At 34.6% G+C, this 21,815-nt stretch overlaps 1 long non-coding RNA gene across 1 annotated transcript in view; it reads right to left on the bottom strand.

The window, feature by feature from the left end:
- Positions 1–4,082: 4,082 nt before the first annotated feature.
- The window catches only part of LOC131179909 (uncharacterized), a 64,539-nt gene continuing 46,806 nt past the window's right edge, over positions 4,083–21,815 (bottom strand). Inside the window, exon 3 of the long non-coding RNA XR_009148862.1 lies at positions 4,083–4,571. This is a non-coding gene — a long non-coding RNA (uncharacterized LOC131179909). The remainder of the gene's footprint in view (positions 4,572–21,815) is intronic.

The following is a 21,815-nucleotide window of genomic DNA, read 5'->3' as shown; positions in this document are numbered from 1 at the left end:
CCTCCTGAATCAACGGTCTCTTCTCTGCTAAAATGTGCGCCAAACTACCAGAAGATTTTCTGCTCAAAGCATCTGCCACTACATTGGCCTTCCCAGGGTGGTACTGGATGGTGCAATCATAGTCTTTCAGAAGCTCCATCCATCTCCTCTGTCTCAAGTTTAAGTCCCTCTGTTGGAAGATGTACTTCAAACTCTTGTGATCGGTGTATATCTCGCACACTTCACCATACAGGTAGTGTCTCCAGATTTTTAGTGCAAAGATTACAGCCGCCATTTCTAAATCATGGGTGGTGTAGTTCTGCTCATGCCTCTTCAGCTGCCTTGAAGCATAAGCCACTACTTTTCCATTCTGCATCAAAACACACCCTAGGCCAACTCTGGAAGTGTCACAGTACACGGTGTATCCTTTACCACTCATAGGTAGTGTCAACGCAGGGGCAGTGGTTAGACACTCCTTAAGCTTCTGGAAACTCCTCTCACAGTCATCTGTCCAAATGAATGGAACATTCTTCCGAGTTAACTTAGTTAAGGGAGCTGCTATCCTGGAAAAATCTTGCACAAAACGCCTGTAGTAGCCAGCTAAGCCCAGAAAACTTCGCACCTCAGTGACTGTTGTAGGCCTAAGCCAATCAGTTACAGCTTCAATTTTCTTGGGATCCACTTGAATGCCGTCACTAGAAACCACGTGTCCCAAGAATGAGATGCTTTCTAGCCAAAATTCACATTTCGAAAATTTGGCATATAGCTGGTGCTCCCTCAAAGTTTGTAACACCATCCTCAAGTGCCACACGTGTTCTTCCTCGGTCTGAGAGTATACCAAAATGTCATCTATGAATATGATGACAAAACGGTCCAAAAATGGCTTGAACACCCTGTTCATCAAGTCCATGAAGGCTGCTGGTGCATTAGTGAGTCCAAAAGACATCACTAAGAACTCATAATGACCATATCTCGTCCTGAATGTCGTTTTGGACACGTCCTCATTCCTGATTCTCAACTGATGGTAGCCTGATCACAGGTCTATTTTGGAAAAGAATCTAGCCCCTTGGAGCTGATCAAACAGATCATCGATCCGAGGAAGTGGATACTTGTTCTTCACAGTCACACCGTTCAAATTGTCTATAGTCAATGCACAACCTCAATGACCCATCCTTCTTTCTAACAAATAGAACAGGAGCGCCCCAGGGTGAAGTGCTCGGGCGTATGAAACCCTTGTCCAAAAGCTCCTGTAGTTGCTCCTTCAGCTCTTTCAATTCTGCTGGTGCCATCCTGTAAGGCGGTATTGAAATGGGGTTTGTACCCTGCACAACATCAATGCAGAACTCTATTCCCCTTTCTGGTGGCAACCCTGGAAGCTCTTCAGGGAAGACATCCATAAATTCTCTGACAACAGGAACATTTTCCATACTGACACCTTCTATAGAGGTATCTCTCACCAATGCTAAATACCCTTGACATCCACACATCAACATTTTTCTAGCACTAATTGCTGACACCAAATTATATGGAGCCACGCTCCTGTCACCATCAAAGCTAAACTCTTCCACACCAGGTATGTGGAAATACACCTTTTTGTTCCTGCAGTCTAAAGTGGCATAATGAGTTGCCAACCAATCCATCCCCAAGATTACATCGAAATCCATTACTGGTAGAGGAACCAAGTCTGCTGGGAGGATCTTTCCATCCACTACCACTGGGCTACCCGGAAAAACCATATCTACATCTATGTTGTCACTAAGTGGGGTAGCTACCGACAAAGGGCATTCTAAAGTTGTAGGGTTTCTACCCAACCTCATGGCAAACACAGGGGAGACAAATGAGTGCGTAGCACCCGGATCTATCAAAACACGAGCCTCATAGGAACAGACCAGAAGAATACCTGCCACAACTGCATTTGAAGCTTGAGCATCCTGGTGGGTCAGGGTGAAAACCCGAGCTTGACCCCTACCCTGAGTGGCAGAACCCTGATACTGACTTCTACCTCCTGATCTGCCTCCAAATCCACGTCCCCCTTGTCCTCGGCCCTGTTGGCCATCGATCTGCTGCCATCTGGAAGCACCGGATACAATCGACGAGGAACATTTGCATGAACCACTGTGACCCCATCTGTGGCTCGCTGAACACGGGGCATTCTCTAGCAAAGTGACCTGGTTGGCCACACCTGAAGCATACTCCTGATCCCATCAAACAAGGTCCTGAATGTCCTCTTCCACACTGTGCACAAGGTGCCAAGGAGGATCTGAACTGGACCAGGCTGCTGTACCTGAGCTGTGACCCTTCTTTGGATCCGTACCACAGTGCAGAATCCTCGAGGTTTGTGTCTAAAACCACTCTTCTTGTTCCTACTTTTTCCTCTGTAATTACTCTGGCCACCACTGTCCGGAGTACCCATTTGGGGAACACCTGAAGAACCCTCTGCTCTATTTTTCTTTGCTCTTCCGCTGTCATCCACAGCATAGCTAATCTCTATCTGTCTGGCTCGATCAACTACCACATCAAATGACTGATCAGACATCATGGCCAGGTTTGCATACCTCCTGTCCAGCCCCTTTAGGAATCTCTTCACCTTCATAGTTTCTGTAGCTACTACTGTAGGGGCATACCTGCTCAGTTCTAGAAATTCTGTAGCATACTCATCTACAGACCTGCCATTCTGTCTTAAGGCCTCAAAGGCCCACTGCTTTTGATCCCTGAAGCTTTCTGGCACAAACCGATTGATAAAAAGTTCCACAAACTGAGCCCATGTCAAACCCTCCATCCGGGGTAACACGTAGTCATTCATCCATTGTCTAGGCATAGGCCCCATGACATCTTTGCATACACTCTATCGGTCTTCTATCGACCAATCAGTAATTACATTCGCTGTCTGCAGGAATCCAAAAACCGATATGCATCGTCTGACACATCATAAGTACCAGGCACCAACTTCTTAAAATTGATAATCTGTTTGTAAGGTTCTCCTCTTGGTGCGGTGGACTGCTGCTGCTGTGGAGGGTGGATCATATATTGTGCCATCATATCGATGGTTCTCTGCAACCCAGCGAGAGTAGCTGCCATGGGGTCCATGGGACCCTGTGTCATAAAGGACTGATCCTGTACTGGGGGTGGCTGCTCCTCTACTTGAGCAGCTCTAGGCCTCCTACCCCGCCTCCTCGGGGCAGGCGCCTCATCCTGTGCCGACACCTCGTCCGGCACATCTGGTTCTGGTGCAGTGGCAGCTCTCCTGCTTCTACGCATTTCCCTGAAATTCAGCAGCATTAGCCCACAAAATTCAAAACTGCACATTACATAGCTCTATAGACTCATGTTTACACACAATATATAAAGCAGAAACTAAAAGCAAAGATGACAATGCAAGACGAATATGGACCCTATTTTTCCGCATGTGACTCCTAGTAAATTCTTCCCAACACTTAGACAATTTTTCCCTAAGAATCTGGAGCCTAAGCTCTGATACCACATTTGTCACGACCCAAGCTATGGCCCGGACCGGCACTAGGACCTGGGCCAGCCTAAAGCCCCCGAGGCCCGTAGTAAGCCTAACTATCCACTAACCCAACTCTAAGACCCATTTGGGCCCAACATCAAGAAATCAATCGGACAGAGTCCGGCCATAAAATGGACCTACCAACGGGGAGTTTTTGACTCACCCGACCTGTAAACACAGTAAATACTCAATTGGGGAGCTCAACTCACCCTCCAAATACTCATATCATCATAAAAACATATGGGAGCTCAGCTCCCTCATCCAGTCCATCAAACATACATATCATTATATGTTTACAGGTCCAACATGATAATAATATTACAGACCAAAATCAAATAAATACTTTTAACACATGCGAAAATTCTAGGAGTTAATAAAATTACACAAACATTGATAAACAACCTACGAGGAAAGGAAGCAGGTTAACCTTAAAAATATCCTCCTGTGGCTTGGAAAAATATTGAACAGGAGTGAGTGTTCGACTCAGAGAGTAAAATATCAATTTTAACCATAATCTCTATAACTATCTAAAACTAATGCACCCTGTAGAGTGAAATGCAACATCAACAACGTTTTCACATCGTAACATCAAAAAGGTAATTTGGAGCACTCACGCACCCTGTAGCATCAATCATAATATATGGGAGCTGATCCCCTATACAGCTCTCTTAAATCCAACCTGGTGCCAGCGAAGAACTCAAGCCGGACTTTCGCTTAATAAACCAAATCGAGGGTCCCAGCGAAGAACTCAAGCCGTGACTACCCCTCGAAGGATCGGGTCCCAGCGAAGAACTCAAGCCGTGACTACCCGTCCTATCCATAGTCCACACCACATCACACGCACGCCAACGCACGCACACTGCTCCAAATTACCACAACAACATCTATGGCACTTTAACAGTTATCAATGCAACATAAATCGTGCCTAGAGTTTAACTGCATAAATATATGCATATAAGTGATGCATGGGCATGCTTGAACATATAATAATAGTGAAATTACAATTAAAATTAATATTTTACTCACAGACTTGACGACAATCACTGTGGCGGCTGGGCGGAGGAAGAAGGCTGTCCCGGCTCACCTGATAATTTTATTACAATCATTTAATAAATTTGACTCAATACAAACAAAGAAAAAGACCAATACGTCCTAAGTCGTGCCGAAAATCCGGCAGAGTCTCCCCTATACCTAGGACCTACCCAACCTGCAAAAGGGCTCAAAACACACTTCTATATTCACAATCCATATGTCCACAACTCAATCACATCACACAGCCCCTCCTGGGCCCACTAAATCAATCATCCATCACAACATGTAAAATTTCAATTTAGTCCCTATAATTGACCATTTTTGCAAAAACTGCCCAAATAAGCTCTAAAAATTCTAAAACTTTGCCCCGCAGTCCTTAGCAATATTACTAAGCTATTGCAAAAAGAATCATAATTTTCTAAGCTACCACGAATATTTTATGGATTTTTAATCCTATTTAAGCACTAGAAAATTATGAAAAAGTAAGGTTCGGGTTTACCTTTGCCAATTCCGACTTCGGGAACGCGCTCGGGACATCTGACAATGGGGGGCTAGCCAAAACCTCGGTCCAATTCGGAGACTTTTCCGGTAACGGGTCTGTCTGGCCGGAATTTCGCAGACCCGGTCAACTGTCGAATTTCCGCGAATCGAGGATACCTACACGAAGCCCATAACACGGGGGTTAGTACATAAATTTTTCAGAATTTTCTAAGCTCATTAAATGCTCAGAAAAACACTGCGAAGTTCCGTGGGACCCACCGAAAAATGGTGTCGGAAAAATTTGAAATTTATGTCGCCGCGAAGCTCTCGACGAGTGGAGCGTGCTGGTACCCTCGGTTTTCTCGTGGGATTCACGGTTTTCGAGAAATCTAGCCCAAAAGTCGAAATGGGCTAAAAACTTCCCGAGCAAAAATTGGACAAACCGCTCGATGGATTTCGGCGTTCTTGGTGTCTATGGAAAGCTCTCGCCGAGTAGATGATTTTAGACACAAGACCCGATCCAATTGGTGGCCGGATCGGCCGGATTTTGGCCGGGAAAGCGCCAGCCGCGAGGGAGGGAATTCGCGCGCGGTTTTAATGCTTGGGGCGACCGCTAGGCCGGGAGGTGGGTGGCGCGCCGATCGGGGTGGTGGGGAGGTGGTGGCCGGCGAGGCGGGAGGAGAGAGAAAACGGGAGGAAGAGAGAAGGGGGAAGGGACGCGCGCGAGAGGAAGAAAAAGAGAAGGGAGCCGGTCCGATTCGACCGGTCCGATCCGGTCCGGTTCGATTCGGTCGGTTCGATTCGAAATACAAAATTTTAAATTTTTGCTCTGCCTCGGGACCGAAAACGAGGTCCAAAAATTCCGAAAAAAATTCCAGAAAACTCAGAAAAATACATAGACTCCAAATATATTTTTAGTTTTGCCACGTGGTCTTTAAATTAATTTTTAAAATTCATCAAAGTTTATATTTTCAAAAAATCGAACCCGATTTTTAAAATCCGAAAAAATCTCAAAAAAATTCCTAAAATTTAAATAAAATTAAAATACCAAAAATGCTCATAAATGTAAAATTTTTGGGGTGTTACACAAGATAACTGTGCTATCTCAGGTCTAAAGATTATATGCACTGATATGATTTATGACAATATATTGACAAGAGTAAACTCCATGTGCTTGTCATAAATGTCACTGATTTGGCCTACTTATCATGCATAAGTGCCTATCATGTTTGTTATATGGCATGAGACTCACCATTCTATCTTATTTATATCTCATATAAATACATTGGGATCAAACATGAATACAATTTTTCTGGATAAGTCATGTCCTGTGTGAAGTATTCTCGATTGTGAACCAATTTATGATACTTTGTGCTAGAAATATTGTCACTCATATTCTTAACAACTTAAGAATAGAATTTCTAACAAAATATCAATGAACCTTTTCTATTACACATAAATCTATTATGTAAATAGAAAAGTGAAAATGCATTTTAATTAATAAAATATGTACAAGATACATACTAAATGATATGCTCTAGGGCATACTACTAACAATTTCCCACTAGCACTAGAGTCATTCATTACAATATCTTAGACCCATCTTCTCAAGATGTCGGTTTAACTGTGCCTGTGACAAAGGCTTAGTGAATGAATCAGCTGGATTTTCAGCTGATGCTATTTTCTGCATGGCTACATGGCCTTGCCAACTATCTCTCTGATAATGTGGTAGCATGTTTCTATGTGTTTGGATTTCTGGGGGGACCGTGGTTTGTTATATCCAAACAGCCTCTTTTGCAGCATCCGATACAACAATATACTCGGCCTCTGTAGTGGAATCAGTAGTCGTACTCTGTTTGGAACTCTTCTAACTGATTGCACTTCCATTAAAAATGAACATAAACCCAGAGGTAGACTTTCTATCATCGATATCTGATTGGAAATCATAATCAGTATAACATCCAATTGCAAATCACCACCTCCATATATCAAGAATAAATCCTTAGTTCTTCTCAAGTACTTAAGGATATTCTTGACAGCTATCCAGTGTTCCAAACCTGGATTGGATTGATACCTGCTAGTCAAACTAACAGCATATGCGATATCTGGCCTAGTACACAACATTGCATACATCAAACTTTCAATAGCCGAAGCATATGGAATCCTGGATATTTTATCTCTTTCTTCAGGTGTTTTTGAAGACATCTCTTTAGAAATGTGGATACCATGTCTCACTGGTAACAATCCTCTCTTTAAATCAAGCATGTTAAACCTCTTTAACACCTTTTCCAAGTATAGACTTTGGGATAAACTAATTATTCTTTTTGCTCTATCTCTATAAATGCGAATCCCAATAATATAGGTTGCCTTCCCTAAGTCTTTCATGGAGAATATATTTGACAACCATACATTTACAGTTGTCAACATACCTGTGTCATTACCTATCAACAGAATATTATCCACATATAAAACAAGGAAAGTGATAGCACTATCACTAACCTTCTTATATACACATGGCTCATCGTTATTTTTGATAAAACCAAATGACTTAATGGTTTTATCAAAACGGATGTTCTATCTCCTTGAAGCTTGTTTTAACCCATAACTGGATCGCTTTAGCTTGTGCACTTTGGAACCATCTTGGGATTCAAAACCCCTAGGTTGTTTCATGAAAATGTTTTCTTTAATGTATCCATTGAGAAAAGCTGTTTTGACATCTATCTACCAAATCTCATAATCATAGTATGCAGCTATTGCTAATAGAATCCTAATTGATTTAAGCATGGCAACAGGCAAGAAAGTCTCCTCATAGTCAATTTCTTACCTTTGGCGAAACCCTTTCACTACTAGCCTTGCTTTATAGGTCTCTATCTTTCCATCAGAACCAATTTTCTTCTTGAAAATCCATTTGTTCCCTATAGGTACAATACCTTCAGGTGGGTCAACAAGATCCCAAACTTGATTCTTATACATGGAATAAATCTCGGATTTTATAGCATCTATCTATTTTGAAGAGTCTATATCTGATATAGCTTCTTCATAGGTAAGTGGATCATCTCCATAATCTACTTCTTCATAAGTAGACATCTCTTATTCTTCTTCATGAAGAAAACTATGTCTCACTGGTGGGTGAGATACCCTGGTTGATCTACGAGGAAAAACTGTAGATGTTTCATTAATAGGTGTAGATTGACTAGATGGATCTATATCCATCTGATTTGTTGGTTGGTCAAAATTCTCCAATTCTAACTCTATTTGCCTTCCTTTGCCTCCTTCTTGAACAAACTGTTGTTCAAGAAATGTGGCATCTCTACTTACCACAACCTTTTATGATGTAGGCAAATAAAAATAATATCCAAAAACTATCTTTTGGATATCCAACAAATCGACCCTTTTCTGATCTAGTTTGTAATTTATCAGTGTTCAACTTTTTGATATAAGCTGGACAACCCCAAATCTTAACATGCTTAAGACTTGGTTTTCTTCCATGCCATATCTCATAAGGTGTGGAAGATACTGATTTTGATGGAATCCTATTCAGAATATGCAAAGCTGATTCTAATGCAAATCCCCAAAAAGAGATTGGCAAATCAGTATAGCTCATCATACTACGTACCATATCCAATAGGGTACGATTTCTCCTTCCATATACACCATTTAGCTGTGGTGTTCCTGGAAAAGTCAGCTAGAAAATAATGCCATGCTCTTTCAAGTATTCGTCAAATTCAGTACTCAAGTATTTACCTCCACGATTTGATCGAAGAGATTTAATAATTTTTCTTGTTTGATTTTTCTACTTTAGATTTAAATTCTTTAAACTTTTCAAAGGATTCATGTTTGTATTTCATTAAATACAAATACCCAAACCTTTGATTTATCATCAGTAAAGGTAATAAAATAATGAAAATCGCCTCTAGCCATTTCTTTAAATGGACCACATACATCATTATGTATTAGTTTCTAAATATTTTCAGCTCTTGGTTCTTGTCCAACAAAGGGTGATCTAGTCATTTTGCCCTGAAGACAGGATTCATAAGTTGGATTAGGCTCAGAGCCCAATGAAGATAAAATCTCTATTTTCTCCAGTTTTGCAATCCTATCTTCTGCAACATGACCTAACCTTAAGTGCCAAATATATTTTGAACTTGAGTTGATTTTCACCATGGCATTGCATTCATTTAGATTGCTATACTCTGGGCAGTTCCTTTTCCAGTGCCCATCCTGCTAGCAGTGGAAATATTTTTCTTTGCCTCCATCAGTTTTAGTCTTCCTTTTCTATTTAGCTATTTTCTTAGAAGGACCAGGAATCTAAGGTTTCTTTTTCTTATTGCCCTTCTTCTTGTTGGAATTTTCAGCAGAAGAAGATGCAATCAAAGCTACTCTTTTCCTTTATTGCCCGGTATATTCTTTTGGGCAATAACCAGCATGTTGAGTAAACCAGCCAAGGTGCATTCTTGCTTAGTCATATGAAAATTTGTCACAAAATTCCCAAATGACTCAGGAAGGGACTGAAGGATCAAATCTGTCTGCTGTTGGAAATCCATGTTAAAGTCAAGATGTTCCAGCTGCTCAATCAGCCGAATCATCTTGTGGACATTATCTCCAATATTCTGTCCCTCAGACATCCTCATGTGGAACAACTGTCTAGATATCTCATACCTAGCATTCCTGCTGTGCTCACCATACAACTCTTGTATGTGAAGGAGGATCTCACTCGCACTCTGCATGTTCTCATGCTGCTTCTGTAACTCATTACTCATAGAAGCAAGCATATAACACTTGGCTCTCATATCATGCTCCTTCCACTTGTCCAAAGTATCATGTTCCTCTTGAGTGGCCTCTGGAGGTAAGGCACCAGGAACATTTAAGTCTATAACATATACTATATGTTCAAGGTTCAGGACAAGTTTCAAATTTTTTAGCCAATCAGAGAGATTAAGTCCTCTCAACCTATTGCGATCAAGTATGCTTGCAAGGATATTGGATGGTGGTGGTTGTGGTGTGCTCATTATTATTAGAAAATTAACTGCAGAAAATAACCAGATTAATTAGTAAATGTATCATGTATTTAACCAAAATGATTATGGTCTTTTAATCAAATTGGTCATCCCACTAACTTAGCGAATCCTACACTTCCAAAATAGAAAACGGAAATCCTAGTTGGATGGATTTCTAATGGGTGATTGAATTCTTATAATCCTATTGATCGTCCTCAGGTACATCCATTATTGGAATTACAATAAACTATAAGTGAGCAACTCCTTGCCCATTACATCTCATGTGAGGTTCAATCCTTTACCTAGCCCCTAATGCTCAAAATCTAAGGTACATCCATTATTGACTTATCTTGCATTAGTTAAGTTGATCCCATTGAGCCAGTAAATATGCAAATAATTTTAATGTCCTCAGGTACATTCAATATTGGCCACCAAATCATTTATATATTTACAACATCTCATGCTTAACAATTATTCTTAAGAAAATCTCTTAAATTAATTACATCATATGCAAGTATTTAAAATTTCTTAAAATAATTACCTCAATGGAGGGCTCATATTATAATTACTTTAATTATACCATTTCTAACTTAATCATTTATTTGGAAGATTTTGTGGTCGTCCTAATTACTATTAAGGTCTCACTTTCACATTATCCAATTAGCATGCATATATCATATACTTGCATACATTCCCATACATCTTATGCATTCATGGATAATAAATATGGTATGATCATGGACTTTTTAAGGGATTCAATTCTGAGCCACCAAGAATTGAATCAGGGCATTCCTAGGTACATTTCATTCATTCATATTACAAGAGTTGCTAAAGGAGTACATAATCAACACTTGATCTTGAATTCCTCCCACTGGTCCCACCAATGCTCTTGACCTCCTTGATCTTCTTATAATCCAATTACATAGTAATTCTTGGCATATTAAGGCGAATTTACAAGAACTAAATAAATGAAATTACAACCCAAAAAATATTACAACCTTTATAATACTTGCCCAAAATAAATTAAAATTAATTAATTAATTTACAACCCAAAGAAATATAAAAGAAATAAATCCAATCACATTGGTCTTTTATTATCCATGATCATCCATAATGTATATCACTATTTAATAATTAAATAAAACATACACACTTAAATTAAATTGAATATCTCATATTCAACTTAAAAATCCAGATTTGAATATGATTCAAATAAATTTAAAAATTCAGATTTGAATCACATTCAAACAAATTTAAAAATTCATATTTGAATCAAAATTTAATTGTGTGATTAAAACTCCTAACTAAACACTTTAATTAGTCATGGGCCTAATTATGGGCCTTGAAACCAAGCCCATAAACAAGCCCAAACAGCCATGCGCATGGTTGAATGCATCAAACCATGTGCGCCATGGTGTTCTTCATCAAGCCGCCACCTTTGCTTTGCAACCAGCAATGAATCAATCATCTCATGATCAAATCACACAATTAAATCATATGATCAACAATCTAAATGGCAAATATAGTAACTCTGATACCAATTGAAGGAGCGAAAGCATGAAAAGCATAAGTTTAGATCATTAAATTCAAAATTTTTCTTCTAGGGTCTCATGCATCATGCAAGATTCATTATTTACCTATTTGATTTCAATGATAAATAGCATATTAAAACACTTTTAATATATTTTAGATCTACATTTGCCATTTAAGATTTTAGAATTAACAGATTAATTCATTAGAATCCTAGATTAGATAAAAAATAAGTGCACTAACCTTTTGATGCATTGCTGTTGTGTTTGGCACCTTTGGGATGCGCCTAGGATACTAGATGTTGTCCCTCTAGCTTGTCCACACCAAGATCACCAATGGCAACTCCTTGAACAGCTTCTCAAGCCTTTCCAATTAATTAGAAAATCAGGTTTTACCTTTAGAGATGTTATAGATACATACAGGACACTATAAACGATTTCTAGTATTTTTAATTTAAGAGAATGTTGGCCATTCTCTTTGAATTGATGAGAGATGAAGAAGAAGAGAGGGGAAAGGCTCTTTTTGGGTGGCGGCACAAAAGAAAATAGCAGCTTATAATTTTACTCTTTCATAACAACACATTATATAGCTAGGTCACAACTTAAAACCCTTGCCACATGTCACATTCTGATTGGCTCTTAGTTTAATTGACCCAATCACATTGTGCCAAGTGTCAAACTTATATTTAATCTTGACTTTGATCATCTTACATGATTAAAAGATAATTGGCAAGCTTATGTGTAGTGCCATGTGTCACCATCTCATGGTGCCACATGTCACCCTGTGAAATGATCAAAATACCCTTGTTTCTTAATTTTGAGTTCTCAACCCAAAATAATTATTTCTCTTCTTCTAATCAATTTATATCAAATATAAATTAATTAATTAATCTCTATTAATTAATTTCTCATATTTAAACACTTTAAATATTAATTTAACTTATACTATACATCCAATAACTTAGATTTGGTTTCAAGCCATACTAGGGACTTTATAATCTAATTGCAAACCAAACCTATTTAATTAATTAATTAAACTCTTTAACTAATTAATTAAATCACATTTAACTTGGTAACTACTTGTATATGTGTGTGACTCACTAGGCTCATCACTAATTGGCAATGAGATATGATATCAACTCTTAATATCATCAGAACTCTTTCTTACCATAAATGATTTATCTAAATTATTTTATGCAGCTCATAGACTATGATTAACACCTAGCATAGCATGCCATAGCCACCCAATCAGTAATAAGGTTTACCTTAAATGAACTTACAATCATATGTTACCATGCACTAGAATCTCTCTGTTACAAAATCCCAAATCGAGCTAGAGTCATGGTTTATGTCAAACCCCATTTACTTTGAATATTATGTTATCTTTTAATTCTAGTTTTTTATTAAAAGATTTTCTCATCAGAAACTCTTTTCTGATTAAATCTATCTGTCCTAGCCAGGAGCTTGAAACATCAAGAACAATTAAATGAACATAGGATTTTATCCCTATTTACTTAGGGTAACAGATTCCATCTCGATCAACACCTACCTCCATATATAACTAGTATGAGCCAACACATGCTCATATACCCATACACAGTACAAGTATGAAAGCAGTATCAAACTCAAACCACCTATATACAAGATAACTGTGCTATATCAGGTCTAAAGATTATATGCATTTATATGATTTATAACAATACATTGACAAGAGTAAACTCCATGTGCTTGTTATAAATGTCACTGGTTCGGCCTACTTATCATGCATAAGTGCTTATCATGTTTGTTATATGGCATGAGGCTCACCATTCCATCTTATTTATATCTCATATAAATACACTGGGAACAAACATGAATATAATATTTCTGGATAAGTCATGTCCTGTGTCAAGTATCCTCGATTGTGAACCAATTTATGATACTTTGTGCTATAAATACTGTCACTCATATTCTTAATAACTTAAGAATAGAATTTCTAACAAAATATCAATGGACATTTTTTATTACACATAAATATATTATGTAAACAGAAAAGTGAAAATGCCTTTTAATTAATAAAACATGTACAAGATACATACTAGATGATATGCTATAGGGCATACTACTAACACTCACGGCCATTCTCCAAAAAGCCAAAACAAATAAAGTCAAAGCCCCTACTTCAATCATCCAAGAGCTCCAAGCTGAGATTAAAACCATCAAAACTGAACTTAAACAACTCCAAGCCAAGCAAACAGAAGACTTAGCTGTCATCCAACTTTTTCTTAAGAAATTTTCTGAAGAAGAAAAAGATGAACCTGAGCCTGAAACTGAAACACCTCAACTTTTCAATCTTCAAAATATTCCAGAAAATTTTCTCTTTGTTTTAAAACAAGTCACTTCTCAAAAGTATTTGATCAAAATCACTTTGAAAATTTCTGATGATTTTAAATTGGACACTATTGTTCTTTTTTATACAGGTGCTGACCTCAATTGTATCAAGGAATGAATAATTCCAAAAAATTTTCAAGAGGCCACCAAAGAGAGGCTTAAAGCTGCAAATAACTCTTATCTAACGATTGATTTAAAACTGATGCATACGTTTCTAACAATGGTTTGCATATCAAAACTTCATTTTTACTTGTGCATAACATACATCATACTGTTATACTTGGCACTCAATTTATTAATCTAATTACTGCATATTCTGTGAATTATGATCATATTTCTGCAAAGATTAAAGGAAAAAGAATTATTTTCCCTTTTGTTAAAAAGCCTCAAACTCGCAATTTAAATATTATTAAAGCCTATTTTGTTTATGAAAACCAATTGAACTGCTTAATTTTATAAAAAGAAAGAGATCTTCAAGATCTAAAAAAGGATGTTTCTTTTCATAGATTAGAACACCAGCTCCAAAGCTCTGATCTCCAGAAAAAGATTTCTCTTCTCCAAAACCAACTTGAAAATTTTGTTCGTTCTGATCTTCCAAATGCTTTTTGGGAAAGAAAACAACATGTTGTTGACCTCCCGTATGAAAATGATTTTCATGAATCCCAAATTCCAATAAAAGCTCACCATATTCAAATGAATAAAGATCTTAAACTTCACTGTCGAAAAGAAATTGTTGATTTGCTTTCACAAGGTTTAATCTCTCCTTCCAGGTCCCCCCTAGAGTTGTGCTGCTTTTTATATTAATAAATCTTCTAAAATTGAAAGAGGTGTTCCTCGATTGATTATTAATTACAAGCCTCTTAATCAAGCTTTAAAATGGATTATGTACCCTATTCCAAATAAAAAAGATCTTCTTCAAAAACTTTTTGCTGCAAATATGTTTTCAAAATTTGATATGAAATCTAATTTTTATCAAATTCAAATAGCTCTGAAAGATTGTTACAAAACTGTTTTCACTATTCCTTTTGGCCAATTTGAATGGAAAGTTATGCCATTTGGTTTGAAAAATGCTCCATTTGAATTCCAAGGAATTATGAATGATAACTTTAATTCATATTCTGCTTTCTGCATTGTTTATATTGATGATGTCTTCATTTTTTTATCATCTGTTGAACAACATTTCAAGCATCTAAACACTTTTTTGCTTGTTACTAAAAGAAATGGTATAATTGTCTCTAATCTAAGATGAGTCTTTTCCAGACCAAAATTAGGTTTTTAGGACACTATATTTCGAATGGCACCATCTTTCCTATATAAAGGTCTCTTGCTTTTGTTGACAAATTTCCTGATAAAATTCTTGAGAAAACCCAGCTTTAGAGATTTCTAAGATGTCTAAACTATGTTCTAGATTTCTACCCAAATCTTAATAGAATCCTCCAACCTCTTCATGACAGACTCAAGAAAAATCCAAAGCCTTAGATGTAAGAACATACCCTTGTTGTTCAGAAAATCAAAGCCCAAATTAGAGAAATTTCTTGCTTACACTTAGCTGACCCTAATGCTTTCAAAATTGTCAAAACTAATGCTTCTAAAGTCGGATATGGAGGAATATTAAAACAAAAGAAAAAAGATAAAGATGTTATAGTTCAGTATATTTCTGGACATTGGGATAATACCCAAAAAGATTATTCCATTGTTAAAAAGAAAATTTTGTCTATAGTTATATGTATTCAAAATTTTCACAGTGATTTACTCAATCGAAAATTCCTTTTGAGAATATATTGCAAATCTGCAAAAGAAATTTTGAAAAAATGTGTTCAAAATATTGCTTCAAAATAAATTTTTACTAGATGGCAAGCTATTTTGAGTATTTTTTATTTTGATATTGAATATATTAAAGGAGATATGAATTCTGTCCCTGACTTATTGACTCGTGAATTCTTGCAGACCCATCATCATGATTCCTAGAAAACCACAGAGATTCACTAAAGGAGAAAAAAGAATCAAGAGCAAAGTCAACTTCCTCATCTAAACAAAAGCCTTCAAGCCAATCCCAAGGTCTTGCTTTAACTTAACCAAAAGCCACTCCTCAAAACCCTATCGTTTCTTGGAATTCCTTATTCCAAAAAGAGATAGATCAACCACAAAATACTTCCACTTCACAAGCATCTAAAGGCCAGAGAAACTTCAAAAATCACAAGAAAGCCAGCTATAGGAATGGTTAGCAAATCTTATTAACCATCCTGAGCTTTGTCAGGTTCTGAAAGAGTTCCTTCCTGAAGGGCCACATAAATATGCTATCTCTGATATTTGCTTAAAAAATACAGAGAAAGAGATTGTTTTACATAAACCAAAACCTCTTTCTCAAACTGTTTCCCAAACTGTTTTAACTCAACAAACTGCTTCTCAAACTGATTTAACTCCAAAGCTTGTTTATCCAATGAATTTAACTTTAAAGCATGAGGAACCAGTTGTTTCTCAAAAATTTTCACAAAATTCTGATCCCTCTCTGCAATGGTTAATCAAATAATCTTTCCAAAACATTTTAACTATTAAAGATGGTTTTTATGATTCTAACCCAAGTTTGTGTGTAGTAAAGTTCTTCGGCTCTTGGAATTACAAACCTTGAGAACAATGTAAAGATCCAGATTATTATCAAAGTATTTTGACTGAAACTAGCTCAATTAAAATAAAACACTTCCCAGAAAACTCTCCCTCTCCAATTACTTAACTTGCACCATCATTAAAGTTATCCACCCAATGGATTGGGGACAAAACCTTTCACTTCCCAAAAAATTCCAAGCCAGATATGGAAAAAGCCTTCCTGCCAACCAAACTTTCACTTACTGGGATTACCACCAAGCCTGGATTAATGCCTTTTTAATCCAAAACTCTAATTTAACTCATACCTGGCTCTTCTTCTTCAACATTGTCTTTACTTTTCACTTTCCCAGATGGTTTGCTCAATGGTGGGTGTGGATGGGAGCCACACCTGAAATCTTACCTTCTGAAATTTTTCAAGGGTATACCACTTTTAAAGCCAGATATATCCCTCCACCAGAAGAAGACTTGTTTCATCCATTAACTCTTTTTGCTTTAAAGTTCTTTGTTCCTTGGGTTCTTGCCTGGGAATATAACTTTAAACCTATACAACTTATTCAAGGTCCTATTGTGATCCAAAGATTCAAGGTCAAATGGTGGTCTAAGTTCCAGAAAACTTAAAAGGCCTCCTTAGCAACTATGGAAAAATGGCTTCTAAAGCAGTATGAGGACCGTCAAAAGCAACTTCCCTCTACTTCAACTTGAACTTTCCTTGCACATAAATCTCATGCGAGCGCTCTTCTTGCCCAAGCTAAAATGGAGGAAGAATATTTCACTATAATGAAGCAACTATTATCAAGCAAGACAGATTATTCTGCAACTTCCAGCAAAGCCAGCGCCTCATCAGAAGCAATCAGTCTTGGAAACGACAATGAAGATGATTGTTTCGGCATTTTCTCCACTTTAAAGCACTCCTGAATCATCACATGAACACAGGAGTTTTCACTTTTGGCAGACTTCACTTATTTTCACTTTGACAATGCTACAGAGAAGACATTTTTCAGCAGACTTTATTTAACTTTTCCACTTCACATGGCTACAGGAAACTTCACTTTCGGCCAGCTTTTTCACTTTACATGGCTATAAGAAAATCCACTTTCGGCTAGCTTTTTCACTTCACATGACTATAAGAAAATCCACTTTCGGCCAGCTCTTTCACTTCACATGGCTATAGGAAAATCCACTTTCGGCCAGCTCTTTCACTTCACATGGCTATAGGAAAATCCACTTTCGGCCAACTCCACCAACTTTTCACATGTGTAATAGTAACTTCCAATTATTGTACAAGACCCTCCTTCATCTATAAAAGGAGAGGTTCTACCCAAGACTTGGACAAAATTTTTCCATAAGAAACATCCTTTGGAGCTGGTGCTCTAATCTATGAAAAGAAACATTCTTTTTCAGATCTTGAAGATATCTTTCTTTTGATAAAATCAAGCAGTTCAATTGGTTTTCATAAACAGAATAGGCTTTAATAATATATATATATATATATATATATATATATATACACACACACACACACACATAATTTATTTTGTTAATATTTGATACTTGAATTTTATAAAAATATTTGATTTTTTTTTTCAAAAATCATTTGACACACTCATATTTATTTTGTTAATATTTGATACTTGAATTTTATAAAAATATTAAAATTTGACACTTAAACTTTGTAAAAATGTACTTATTAAACTCATAAGTTTTTAAAATGTGTAACTAAAAGTGTATATAAATCACATCTAGTGTAGGGTTAAATAGTTATATGTTGTAAAATTTAGGTATCAAATGTTAACAAAGTAAAGGTGGGAGTACTTTTAGTTGCCAAATGATGTATTCATCCATAATACATATACTAACTATTTTATGGAATAAAGTTCAATGTCCTCCTGTAATTATTAGAGATGTTCCATTTAATTCAATTTTAACTTTTGGTTCAATTTAATTCAAAAGTTTCAATTTATGTCCAAATTATCCTAATTTTGAGGAAGGTGTAACTTACTCACCACATTGGTGTGTGAGTTGCTTTTTTTTTTTTTAATATTTTTAAAGTTAATTAATTGTTAATGTTAATTATTTAGTTAATTATTTTTAATATTAATTAATTAACTATAATTAGTTATTTTTATATTTTATTTTTTTAATATTAATTAATAATATGAAAAAAATAATATTTTATATTTTTAGTTTTATTTAATTATAATTTTATAATTTTAAATTAAAAGTATGAAATACAAAAATCATATTTTTTCATTTAAATAATTAAAATTAATTAAAATTTTAATTAATTATATGAAAATAAAAAGATATTTTTTATATTTTCAGTTTAATTAATAATATTAAATAATAAAAATAACATTTTTATTTTTTATTTAAATAATTATACAATATAAAAATAATATTTTAATATTAAAAAATGACACATATTAATCAATTTGGTTAATTTGAGTATAAACTAAAATTTATGAGTTAAATTAAATCAAAAATTAAAAATGGGCTAAATTGAACCTACCCAATAAGTATATAAGGCAAATTGAGTTATATTCCATTATTTCATTCATATGGTGCGTGAATTATTTTTTATTTTATTTTAATAACATGATTTAATATATAATTTTTATATTTTTAAAATCAAATTTTGTTAATGTTAAAAATTTTAATTATTTATGTTATTAATAATTATATAACTATTAAAATTAAATTAAATTTTTAATCTTAAATAATTATTAATTATTTTTGTCTATAAATATTTATTTATAAAAATGTAAGAGAATAACATCTTATATTTTTAATAGAAACTGATACAACATTGTATTTAATAAAGACTATAAAAATATATACTATTAAATTTTAAATTTTAAAATAAGTTAATTAATAGGTTATTTTTATTATTTTTTAAATTATACTAAGTGAAGTTTTTTATATGGCTATTAAAATTAAATTACTTTTTTATTTTTAAAAAATTATTAATTATTTGTCTCTAAATATTTTTATAAGAATGTGACAAAATAATATAATGATATTCTTAATAGTAACTAATATAACATTGTAATTGATAAATACTATAAAAATATATATCATTTAATTTTAAATATTTTTTATTTTTTAAAATTATATTAATTTATTTTTTTTTTATACATTCAAATTTTGAATCATATTAACTTGTCCAATCCCAAGATCCTAAAATGTAATTTCAAAGTAAGAATTGGTGACCAATATGTCAAAGGTTGAAGTGACCTGCCTCCTTTTTTATTTGTTCTTCACCCTTTTCTTATGCAATAATTTGATTCAAACTAAACATTAAGAACCTAAAGGAGAAAGGAAATAATTAAAAGTTAAGATGTAATTGTAGGTCTAATAGTAACATAATATCCCAAAAGATGGGTTTATTTTAACCAACCAACCACTAGTAGCTACAAAACCACTTTATTAATAGCATAAAATATGTGACAAATTTTTTTTAAAATTACACCTAAGAGTAAAAAAGAATGGTTTGCTTAATTTTCCATCTCTTATATCATTGGCTAAAATGGCCCTTTTCCTTGTTATTAGTACATTTGATTTTCTTGAAAGAGTACAAGCAAAGGATAGATTTGGTGAGATTGTCATTGACTCTCTTTTTTCTTTTGTGGTCCTTTGGAGGAAGAAGATCATTTGGGTATATTTGCCTATTTGGGTTGGGACTTTAGGGTTATTTTTTGCTTTCTTTGCTGAGTTAGTTGTGAGCTGTTTGTGTCTTTGAGGTAAAGCTTTTTAGCTGTCATCTCTTCCATCACTTTGCAATTTGAAGTGCATGTGGAATTGGGTTCCACCCCACCCACTAGATATTCCAATAAGTGATTTAGCTACCCATAATTTATTTAAATTTAGAATAATTTGATTATAATTGAAAAATAAATTTATCTTTTTCATTATTTATTGTTAATATTATTTAATTTATTATTATTAATTTATTAAATTGATAATTTGCAATCCACAAGTTTTCAATAAAAAGTGACAACATAATTCTGAAATTTACAAGCTTGCATTACATTACAAGTTGAAGGAGAGTATTTCAATTATAAGTGTGAATTAAAAACAATGAAGTTCTTTTGTTTATCACTTTAATATTAATTTTTGTTCCGTTAATTATATTTTTTATTTATTTTTAATTATTGAATTACAAATTTTTAAAAAAAAAATATAAATTTATTAATAATATCAAAACTTTAAGTATTATAAATAATTGCATAAGAGATAAGACCTCACTCCTATAAATTAGACATAGAATTTATTGTCATAGACAATAAAATTCATTCGTTAATTTTTTTAATATAATGATATTTTTATCTTTCTCTTGACATAAGATATAATTTTTCCGATTAACTACTAGTCTTTTGTTTGATTCGGACAACGAAACAACCTATATAGATCTTTTATATTAAATTGTTTTTCCATTAACCTAATGCATATAACATATACATATAGCCACTACGTGTAAATGAAGGAACAGGCTAGACCATTATTTAACTCCATAATTTTTCTATGAGTTCAATATGAAAACCATCAAATTTTAATATTTTTATAAAGATAAATCTGTACTTTTTTTATTGTTGTACTCCTACTTAAATAATAAAGCAAGACCACTTGTGAAAGATGTGACTTCACACAATTCTTCCTAGAGAATGTAACTTGTCTTAAATGCCATACTTCTTAATGGGTATAAATAAAATAAACTAAGATTCACAGGAGATAGAAAAGAAAGGCATAGATCACTAAAGGGCTTATCTATTTCCTTTCCTAAAATTTGTTCTAGTTGTTAGACTGGCACTTTCGACGAGTCATTAACTTGATCATTGGATAGATTTCAATGAAAATTTCATCCCTCACCATGACTCTTTCTCTTTATTTTGGAAATATTATGTGTTCTTTTGATCCGCATAAAAAATATTGAGATATCATAAAAGCGATTCAGATTCTAAAGGACATAGTTGAGAGTTGGAAGTTTATACAACCATACCCACCACAGATAATAAATGAATAAATCTAAATCTAGGTGATAGGAATGTATATGCAACCGATGAAATCGTACTAATCCGATCAAATTTCAATAGTTTTCACTTGAGTTATATTAGTTATGGGTTACAAATTATACAAATCGATATATTTTAATTTACTTTTAATTTTGCAAAGTACTAAATCAATGCAACTCGGATTGATGCTTATTAAAGAGAGTGAAAAAGGAGGTATGAATACCACTACTATTAGTAAATATTTTATATAGTATATGGAAGAATTTGTAAAGATTTATTATTAAGAAGTATAATTTGAATTAAATGC

This window comes from Hevea brasiliensis, chromosome 1 (assembly GCF_030052815.1).
Source record: "Hevea brasiliensis isolate MT/VB/25A 57/8 chromosome 1, ASM3005281v1, whole genome shotgun sequence".
NCBI classification, from domain to species: Eukaryota; Viridiplantae; Streptophyta; class Magnoliopsida; order Malpighiales; family Euphorbiaceae; genus Hevea; species Hevea brasiliensis.
This window is presented reverse-complemented; position numbering and strand designations above follow the sequence as displayed.